Here is a 9,931-nt window from a genome sequence, read left to right on the forward strand (position 1 = left end):
GATGCAAAAGTATCTGGCTTGCTATTTATAGTCAGCAGGGCACAGTTCACAGATTTCCACATGGCTTCTGTTCACAGAACAAACCGTGAACATGGCCTCCTGCCGCAGTCAGACCACAGACACAGACAAGGCCCTCAAAGGCAACACAGACCACTGACACCTTCATGGCCTTCAGTAGAAACATGGAGCACAGACATCAACATCACAGAAACAAGCCACAGTAGAACCATGGACCTAGACATGGCCCAAGGTTCAAGCATCGACCCAGACTACACCATGGTATCAGGTGGCAGTGTAGGCCACTCACATCACTATGACTCCCAGCAGCAAAATGAGCCAAAGACATCAACAAGATTGTTATGGCCCTCAGTGGCAACATGGACCCAGGTAGCTACACTGACCTCCAGCAGCAACATGCTTCACAGGCTTCAACATGGTTTCAGGATATAACATAGACCACATACACAATAGGAATAAACCATCAGCAGTGATTAATATCTCTCAATATTGGTAGTGATGCCGCAGGTGCTCCTGCTGCTGATGCAGTCAAAAAGGGTGACCCTGAGGTTAAAAAGCCCAAGAAGGGGGAGCCGCATTGCAGCCTAACCCTGTCCTGGTTAGAAGGACTGGCAGGTACTCCCCATCTGCCGTGTATTCCAGAAAGGCCCCGTACAAAAGAAAATGCTCAGGGCCAAAAACTAAGGTTGAAAAGAAGAAGAAAAAAGGAGACGGTCCTTGCTACTGTCTGTCACCAAACTAGTTGGTGGTGACAAGATGGTGGTACCCGGATGGTTAAGCTTAGAAAAATGCCCCGGTATTACCCTACTGAAGATGTTCCTCGGAAGCTGCTGGGCCATGGCAAAAAGCCCTTCAGTCAGCATGTAAGACAGCTTCATGCCAGCATCACTCCGGGGACTGTGCTAAGCATCCTCACCAGGCCCCACAGAGGGTAGTTTTCCTGAAGCAGCTGGGCAGCGGCTTGCTACTTGTGATGGGACCTTTTGCCCTCAACATAGTTCCTCTGTGAATAACACACCAGGAATTTGTCATAGCCACCTCTACAAAAGTTGGGATCAGCCAAGTTAAGATCCCCAAACACCTGAATGATGCTTACTTCAAGAAGAAGCAGGTGAGCAAGCCGAGGCACCAGGAGGGCTGGGAGATCTTCGACACAGAGAAGGAGAAATACGAGATTACAGAGCCTGGCAAGACTGATGAGAAAACCATGGACTCGTAGCTTTTGCCAAAGATCAAAGCTGTTCCTTAGTTTCAGGGCTACCTGCCGCCTCAGTTCTCTCCGACAAATGGGATGTGTCCCCACAAACTGGTTTTCTAAATTGCTATCATCCTAATTAAACAGCTTCATATGTTTAAAAAAGAAAATACCTACAGTCAGATGGGTGGATTTACCAACAAGCGTGAGGGCAAGCAACCATAATGTGAAACTTTTATTCTATGATTCCTTATGTAGGTTGCGACCAGAAGGTGTGTCTCAGATTTAGGATGGGTATTTTGATTTCAAACAATCAAGGTTTAGGATGAAACCTCTCACCTCAAATGATTCAGTCAAGAAAATCCTTGTTAAGTGGGCTGAGCTTATTTGATTTTATTTAATTCCAGATGTAATCAAGTAGATGACCAAGATTAGCTGTCAATTGATTAGACTTTAACCTATAATTTTAGAGGACAACAACAGTTTAAATCATCATTTAATGAAATTAATTTGTGAAATTTCAAATATGCATCATCAATCAGTCTGACAGCCAATATGTCAATAAATCAATCATTTCTATTCCATGTATTTCACTAGAAGAGCTTAAAGAATGTAGTCATTTTTTCTATTTCCATTTTTTCTTTTACGAGTATGAAGCTTCTTCATAGATTTTATTTTTACTTAATTATTTAACTAGGCATGTTCACTAAAGCAGGATCCTCAGTGTAATGCAATGAAGCTAGCTGGGGGGGGCGGGGTATTATGTCCCTGAGAATGATACCCTAGCAAAAGATTTGATAGTTGCACTGAATTAATGTTATCTTTCATGACAAGAAGTCATTTGTGAAATGGGGCTACTTTGTTGACTTCTCTCTTTTGCACATTACCGTTTTTACTGTTCTTTCTTTTTTATGTCTGGTTGGAAGCAAAATGATGGGAATAGCTCTTCTTGACATACCTGGGAAGAGGGAGCCTTGAAAAAAAGTACTGCCTTTATCACATTGACATGTTGGCATTTCTGCGACTTATTTTTCCAACTGTTAATTGATGTAGGAGTACCCAACCTACTGTAGGCAATAACCACCCACAGATAAGTGGGTCTGGGCTATATGAGAAAGGTAGCTGACCGTGACCTAAAGCAAGCCAGTAAACAGCATCCCTCCATGTTCTCTGCTTTAGTTGCTACCTCCAGGTTCCTGCTTTGAGTTGCTTCCTTGGATTGCATTGCCATTAAATGTGAAAGACAAGTCCTTTCTTCCCTCAAATTTGTTTTGCTCATGTTTTATATAAGCAACAGAGAAGAAAAATAGAACAGTGACTCTCTCTTCAGGCTGAACACATGGTTCCACTGACACTTGATCATCTATCCGCTAAACTTGACAGAAAATAAAGCTCTTTAAAAGTCACAGATTCCCTATCCTGGCAGACTGGCCTTCCCAGAGTCTGCCAGAATCCTGGTTCTGCCTCTGCCTTTGGTAGAAGATAGGCTTGGGCATTTTTCCAGCCTGCTCAGAGCCTCCTGGAGACTAGGAATTGTGTCCCAGGGGCCCGACCTGTCTACATTCTGCCAGTGCCCTGGACCCACTTCCTCCTACGATAAGAGTCATCTAAGTATTGGACCTGCTTGCACCCACCAGAAGAGAATCTTGGTCCTGTATTCACCCAGAGAGAGAGGGAGACCCCACTGGTATACACTGGAAGAAATAATGGGTAGATGAACAGTATAAGAACACAGCCAACAAAAGAAAGATCGATATGATACCCCCAGAGTCTAGAGACAACATACCAGCAAGACTTGGACATCCCAACAGAGATGAAGCAGAAGAGAATGACCCTAAAAACAACTCCATGAAGATGATAGAGATCCTACAATAGGAAATGAAAAAAACAATTAAAGAAATGAAAGAAATAAACAAACAAAAATGTAAGAAATGAATAAATCTCTTAAAGAAAGCAAGGAAAACCAAGAAAAAAACAATCAAACAGATGCAGGATACAATTCAAACAGGCTATGACCTGAAAACTGAAATAGAGACAAAAAAGAAAATGCAAACTGAGGGGATGCTGGAAATAGAAAAGCATTTTCTCATGAAGGCAAATGAACTTACACTCATGGATTTTACCCAGAAGAAATATCAATTTAAGATTAACAACATACTTTAAGATGAAGACCCGAAAGTTTGAAAGTATAAAAGGAAAATACAGAAAAATTCTTCAAGTTAAACTTTAGCAAGGATTCTCTGACATGGATAATAGTAGCAAAAAAAAAATAACTCCATAAATTTACATATGGTAAGACTAAATTTCATAACTTCTGCAGAGCAAAGAAAATGACCACTGTAAAGAGACAGCCAATGGAATGGGAAAAAAATCAGCTATCAACTGATATCAAATAGGTGATTCATATTGAAGATTAACTACAAAAATAAAGCACACTTTTGTATCACTCAGTTCATAAATAATATAAGTATTAGAACAGACAACTCTCAAAAAGAACTGCAAATGACAAATAATTATGTGTAAAGATCTTCAGCATCCTCATCTATCAGAGAAATAAAAATGAAAGCCACTTAAAGGAAAAGATGGCACGTACTCACTCGTAAGTGGATATCAGACATAGAGAAAAGGATCACCAATCTACAATCCACAACCCCAGAGAAGCTAAGAAACAAGAAGAATCCTAAGAGAGACGTACATGCACCCCACCCCTGGAAAAGGGGAAAGGGACAAGACCCCCTGAGCAAATTGGGAGCATGGCGGGAAGGGAAAAGAGGTGGGAGAAAGAGGAGAGGGGAGAGAACATGAGGGATCAGGAAGGTTGAGCTGGGGGAAGACTAGAGAAGGAGAGCAAGAAGATACCTTTTTTGGAAAGAGATAACTTGATCAAGGGAGCTATTATGGGTTAACAAGAAATCTGGCACTAGGGAAATCTCCAGATCCACAAGGATGACCCCAACTAAGAATCTAAGCAATAGTGAAGAGGTTACCTTAAATACCCTTTCCCTGTAGTGATACTAATGATTATCTTAAATGCCATCACAGAGCCTTCATCCAGTAGCTGATGGAAGCAGAAGCAGAGATCCCCAGCTAAGCACTGACCTGAACTCCTGAAATCCAGTTGTCAGAGGGAGGAGTGATGAGCAAAGAAATCAAGACCATACTGGGGAACCCACAGAAACAGCTGACCTGAGCAAGTGGGAGCTCACAGACCCAAGTCTGACAGCTGGGAAAATAGCATAGGACTGAACCAGGTCCCCTGAATGTAGGTATCAGTTGGGGGACCTAGGAAGTCCACGGGGTCTCTGGCAGTAGAAGCAGTATTTATTCCTAGTGCACGAATAGACTTTGGGAGCCCATTCCCTATGGAGGGATACTCTCTTATCCTAAATACAGTGGGGAAGGCCTAGGTCCTGCCCCAAATGATGTGACGGATTTTGATGATCCTGCCTGGGAGGCCTCACCCTCCCTGGGGAGCAGAAAGGGGATGGAATGGGGGAGTGTAGAGGGGGGCAAGGGAGGGTGGGAGTGAGAGGGAACTGGGATTAACATGTAAAACAAGATTGTTTCTAATTTAAATAAAAAATCATAAGAAACTATTAAGTCAGATAATGGGTCAAAAAATGTGAGAAATATTGTTAGAAAATCAATTCAGTCAGAATAGCTAACATCAGGAAAACCTCATCCTCCTGCCTCTACCTTTGGCACCTAGATCAATAAGTCTGCCTGGCCTCCCCATCCATATCTCCTCCCCAACCCATCAGGTATAGCCCAGGTATCACATTTACTTCCACAGCCTAGTGTGACCACACTAGACTGAACCACAACCAACATCTAGGCTTCTTCCAGGACCTGCCCTAGCTGTCTCTCAACTGACAGGACCTTTCCATGCCACACTCAACTTTTACATCCAGGAGGATGTACCCCCACACTCCAGGCTTTTTCCAGAAATCACATTCTGTACATCAACCCAGTCCTCTCTATTTTCCTGACTTCATTTCATCTAAGCTATTTTCAAACTCTAGGCCTAACCTACCCATGCATCCCACTTCTTTGCTAGCCTATTTTGTTCAAAACAGACTCATAAATAACATGCGTAGCATACATGCTCATAACTCATCATATGAATAGCAACAATATGAATCATCAAGCATCTTCTCTCCATAACCTACCACTGCTGCAGAAATATTTGAAACTGCGGATACAGAATATTATGTTCATCAAAGAATTCAAGGATATCAAAGAAGACCAAAAAAAAATTAAGAAGAAAGAACTTCAGGAAAATAAATATCCTAATGATACCAAGAAAAGACAAACATAAAACTGATGAAATATTCACTAAAGAGATTGAAATATTTAAGATGGCTCAAGCAGAAATGAAGACAGAATTGAAGACCCAGTGATTCAACAAGAAACACAAAGAAACCTCTTAGGAATACAATGGAAGAAGCAGAAGGTAGAGTATCAGAACTAGAAGCTGAAGTAGAGAATATTAATCAAATAAGCAAGGATATGAAAACATATTTTAAACACAGGAACTTAACATACAATAAATATGAGATATCATGAGTAAAACAAAACATTTGGTATATAGGCATAGGTAAGAAAGAAGAATTCCAAGTCAATCCAATAGATCAGTTTTTCAACAGGGTCATATAAAAAAAAATACTTTCCCCAAAAAGGATATATATATACTTCTAACAAATACAAAACAGTAATAAAAAGGCAAAACACAAAATAGACAAAACCAGAAAAGATTCCCATCATATTATAGTGAAAACACTAAGTATACATAAAAATGAAATTATACTAAAAGATGTAAAAGGCAAAAACCAAGTCGCATGTTTAAAAAATAAATATACAAGCAAAACAGAATGACAGCTGATTTTCAATGGGAACTTTGAAAGGCAGAACAGCCTTAAGCAATGCATTCCCAGCCCTAAAAGTACATGACAGATAGGCTAGACTAATATACCTTGAAAAATTACACACCATCACTGAAGGAGAAAGAAAAGCTTTACAGAATATAAACAGCCAAAAACATTTATATCCACAAACCAAACCTAAAGAAAATATAAGAAGCAATCTTTTAGGTTGATGAGATGAATTAGCATAGAAAAGAAGCACTGTGCAAAGGAATATAAAGCCTTAATGATTAAAACACAAAATACTGGTTGAAACAGACAACACCACCAAAAAAAAAAAAAAAACAATATGGTAATCATAATGAACACATACATTTCAAAAATATTAAGTATCAATGAACTCAATCCTCCAAAAAGAAGACACAATCTGGCTGAATGGATTCAGAAGCTGTTTTCAACAAATAACACAACTAGCTTTTAATATAGGCTTCACTTTACAGTGAAAAGATAAACAAACAAATAAGAGCAGAAAGCAGACAGGCATCATCTGCCAAAATATAGTTCAAACTAAAACTAATTAGAAGAGGGATGCTTCATTCTAATCAAAGGGACAGTTAACAGAGAAGACATTATTATCCTAAATATATATGCACCAAACACTGAGGCATCCAATTTCATTTAAAAATTATTGCTGGATTTAAAGACACAGATTAACATCAACCAATTAATAATAAGCAGTATCAATACATGACTAGCTCCAATAAAACAGACATCTGGGCAAAAGATATACTGAGAAACAACAGAATTAGTTGACACTACACATCGAATGGAAATAACAGATACCTAAAAAGCATTCCACCCAAACATCAAGTAATAAACATCCAACTCAATAGCATATGGAAACTTTTCTAAAATTGACTACATCCTACAACACAAATACAAATCTTTTCAAATTCAAAAATAATGAAGACATTTCTTGTATGATGCTATCTTACCACATTGCAGCAAAACTCAAATGTACAGAAAACAAGTCACAAGTACATACACATAAACATGGACATTTAAAAACGTATTACTGGATGATGAGTGAATCAATGAAGAAATTATAAAAAAAAATTTTGTAACTAAATGAAAATGAAACCACAACATAACAAAACTTCTTGGAAATATTAAAAGTAGTCCTATTAGAAAAAATAAACTATAGCTCTAGGTGCCTAGATTAAAAAGAAGAAGAAGAAAAAGCATGAGTTTTTTGCCTGCACTTGGCATTACTTTTCTCCTGATGGGTTGTATATCCAAGTTTGATATGAGGGTTCGAGACTATTTTTTTTTCTTATTTTACATATCAATCCCAGTTCCGTCTCCCTCCCTTCTTCCCTCCCTCTCTCCCTCCCTCTCATCCCCCCCCCCAAGTTCTTTTGTGCATCAGGGTTAATATCTTACATAACCTTTCTTACCTGGAACATTTGCTAAATTTTAATGTAACATTGTAACAGCCAATTCTCTAATTCTCAACATGTTGCACTATGTATCCAAGGAAAACATTTAAACTGATGTAATGTTTAACTTCCTGAAAGCAACTCATCTAAAGAATCACAGTAACTACCCTCAAGAGGGCAAAGTGGAATTCAGAGTTCTTGCTAGATCTTCATAAACAAAAAGAAAGATGAAGGAAAGGAAGAAAGGAAGAAAGAAAGAAAGGAAGGAAGGAAGGAAGGAAGGAAGGAAGGAAGGAAGGAAGGAAAAGAAATATTCCCTGATGGCAAATACTAACACTCTATCCATCATTTAGTTTTGAACTCATTTTCTCATGTACTTCATTCACTATTTATGGGGTAAAAACCTAGAAACTACTCAACCTGACTGAAATTCGAATTGAGAGCCTATGTTGTGCCATCTAGCAGCTACCTACAGAGAAACACTTCTTAAAGAGCAGCCCAGAATGAATAGTAAGAGAGCTTTTAAAGACAAAGAACACAGAAAGCAACTACATTCTGGTTAGCAGTTACACAGGGAAGCAAGCAAGCAAGCAGTTTAACAAGAACAATGTCTGTGCAAGTTAGCTGGGCATGTCCACCCTGAGTTTCTAGAACAGGGTTGGGTGCTTTCCCGTGGGACTTTTCAGGGCACGGGGCAGAAACCAAAGATGATTCCAACTGAAACAAGATGAAGAAACTTTTACTCTATTACATTTCCACTGGTCTTAGTGAACTAATTCTGTTCTAAAGCATTGTAGTTGGCCCTAGGAATCATTAATTAAACTAATACTTTGTTTTTCATAATTGATCAGGCATTTAAAATACATTGCTCCACCACTAATCCAATTAAAAATTAAAAGTAAGGGCCCAACCAGTGCTGATAACAAAGTTGTTAACCAGGGTTGACAAGAGAATAGAGGATGATAGCAATTGTCTAATTAACAGATCCGTCTATCTATCATCTATCATCTATCCATCTATCTATCATCCATCTATCTATCCATCTCTCCATCTATCTATCATCTATCATCTATCTATCATCTATCTATCTATCCATCTATCTATCCATCTATCATCTATCTATCATCTACCTATCTATCTATCTATCATCTATCATCTATCTATCTATCCATCTATCTATCTATCATCTATCTATCTATCCATCTATCTATCTATCCATCTATCATCTATCTATCTATCATCTATCTATCCATCTATCTATCATCTATCTATCTATCTATCTATCTATCATCTATCATCTATCTATCTATCCATCTATCATCTATCTATCTATCATCTCTATCTATCTATCTATCTATCTATCATCTATCTATCCATATCTCTCTCTTTCTGAGGTTTCCACAAACATAGCAATGCTTTCTATGATTAATCTTGATTGACTATCATAGAAACAACAGGTTTCTCCCAGAGCCATACATAGTCCCCCTTAACTCATGAGAAGTAAGCCTAGTCTCTGGATTTTGTAGGATTACTTCTTCAAGGAAGTCTTACTGTTGTTCCAGTGCAGAAATGGAAACTTAAATCTACCTACGTCCTGATTAACCAGTCTATTTCATTACTTGAAGTTTTTTTCCCCTGTGATGAAGATTAATGTGCCTAGGCTGTTGACCCAGCTAACCCTGCTCTGATGAACAGTAGGATGAGGACAGGTGCAACACTTTTTTGTTTTTCTTTGTAGTCCAATGTCCATATTAAGATGTATTCTCCCTTCTTCCCCATTTTATAGATATACCAGGGGAAAAATGTATACCGAGATGCACAAAAGTAATTTCTCTGTTTTGAAAGCACTAAGAAGCATATTTAGTCAAACAATTAGTACATGCCTACCAAGTAGTCTAGGAGCTCAGTAATATTGTTGTCCAGATGAAATAAGCTATAAGACAGAATAGCAGGCATCAAAAAAAAAAAAAAAAAAAAAAAGACTAAGTATCTAGATTAAAGGTCCTTCTAGGCCTTTAATTTTATCACCACTGGATTACATTTTTTTCTATTGTGCATTCCTTTGGAGGGGGCTCTTTTTGTCTGTGTATTCATCTGTGCCTTTCCAGGAAGCCTCCATTTCATAAAATCTAGTTTTTACAGTACAAACGCTCTTGTTCTTGGCAACTAGGGGGCCCAGCTTCAGGACATGCATAGAATTGTAAACACTGTATTCTTACCTCAAAAGATAAACTCCCACATCCTCCCTTTCTTCGATATAAGCAGACACTTAAAGTGGGCATCAGTGAGCAAAAGTCAATATGGAATATTGCTTTGTAGTCACAGTAGCTATCCACTTCAACGTATCTGTCCTACTCAGTCCTTAAATCCAAGTCTGAGGATAGTGGGCCATGGGCTGTGGTGATACATTATTTATG

At 38.6% G+C, this 9,931-nt stretch overlaps 1 pseudogene; it reads left to right on the forward strand.

Annotated features, from left to right (window-relative positions):
- Window positions 1-228: 228 nt before the first annotated feature.
- On the forward strand, window positions 229-1,336 carry LOC127230928 (60S ribosomal protein L6-like; annotated as a pseudogene).
- Window positions 1,337-9,931: the final 8,595 nt, after the last annotated feature.

Source organism: Phodopus roborovskii, unplaced genomic scaffold, assembly GCF_943737965.1.
Source record: "Phodopus roborovskii unplaced genomic scaffold, PHOROB, whole genome shotgun sequence".
NCBI classification, from domain to species: Eukaryota; Metazoa; Chordata; class Mammalia; order Rodentia; family Cricetidae; genus Phodopus; species Phodopus roborovskii.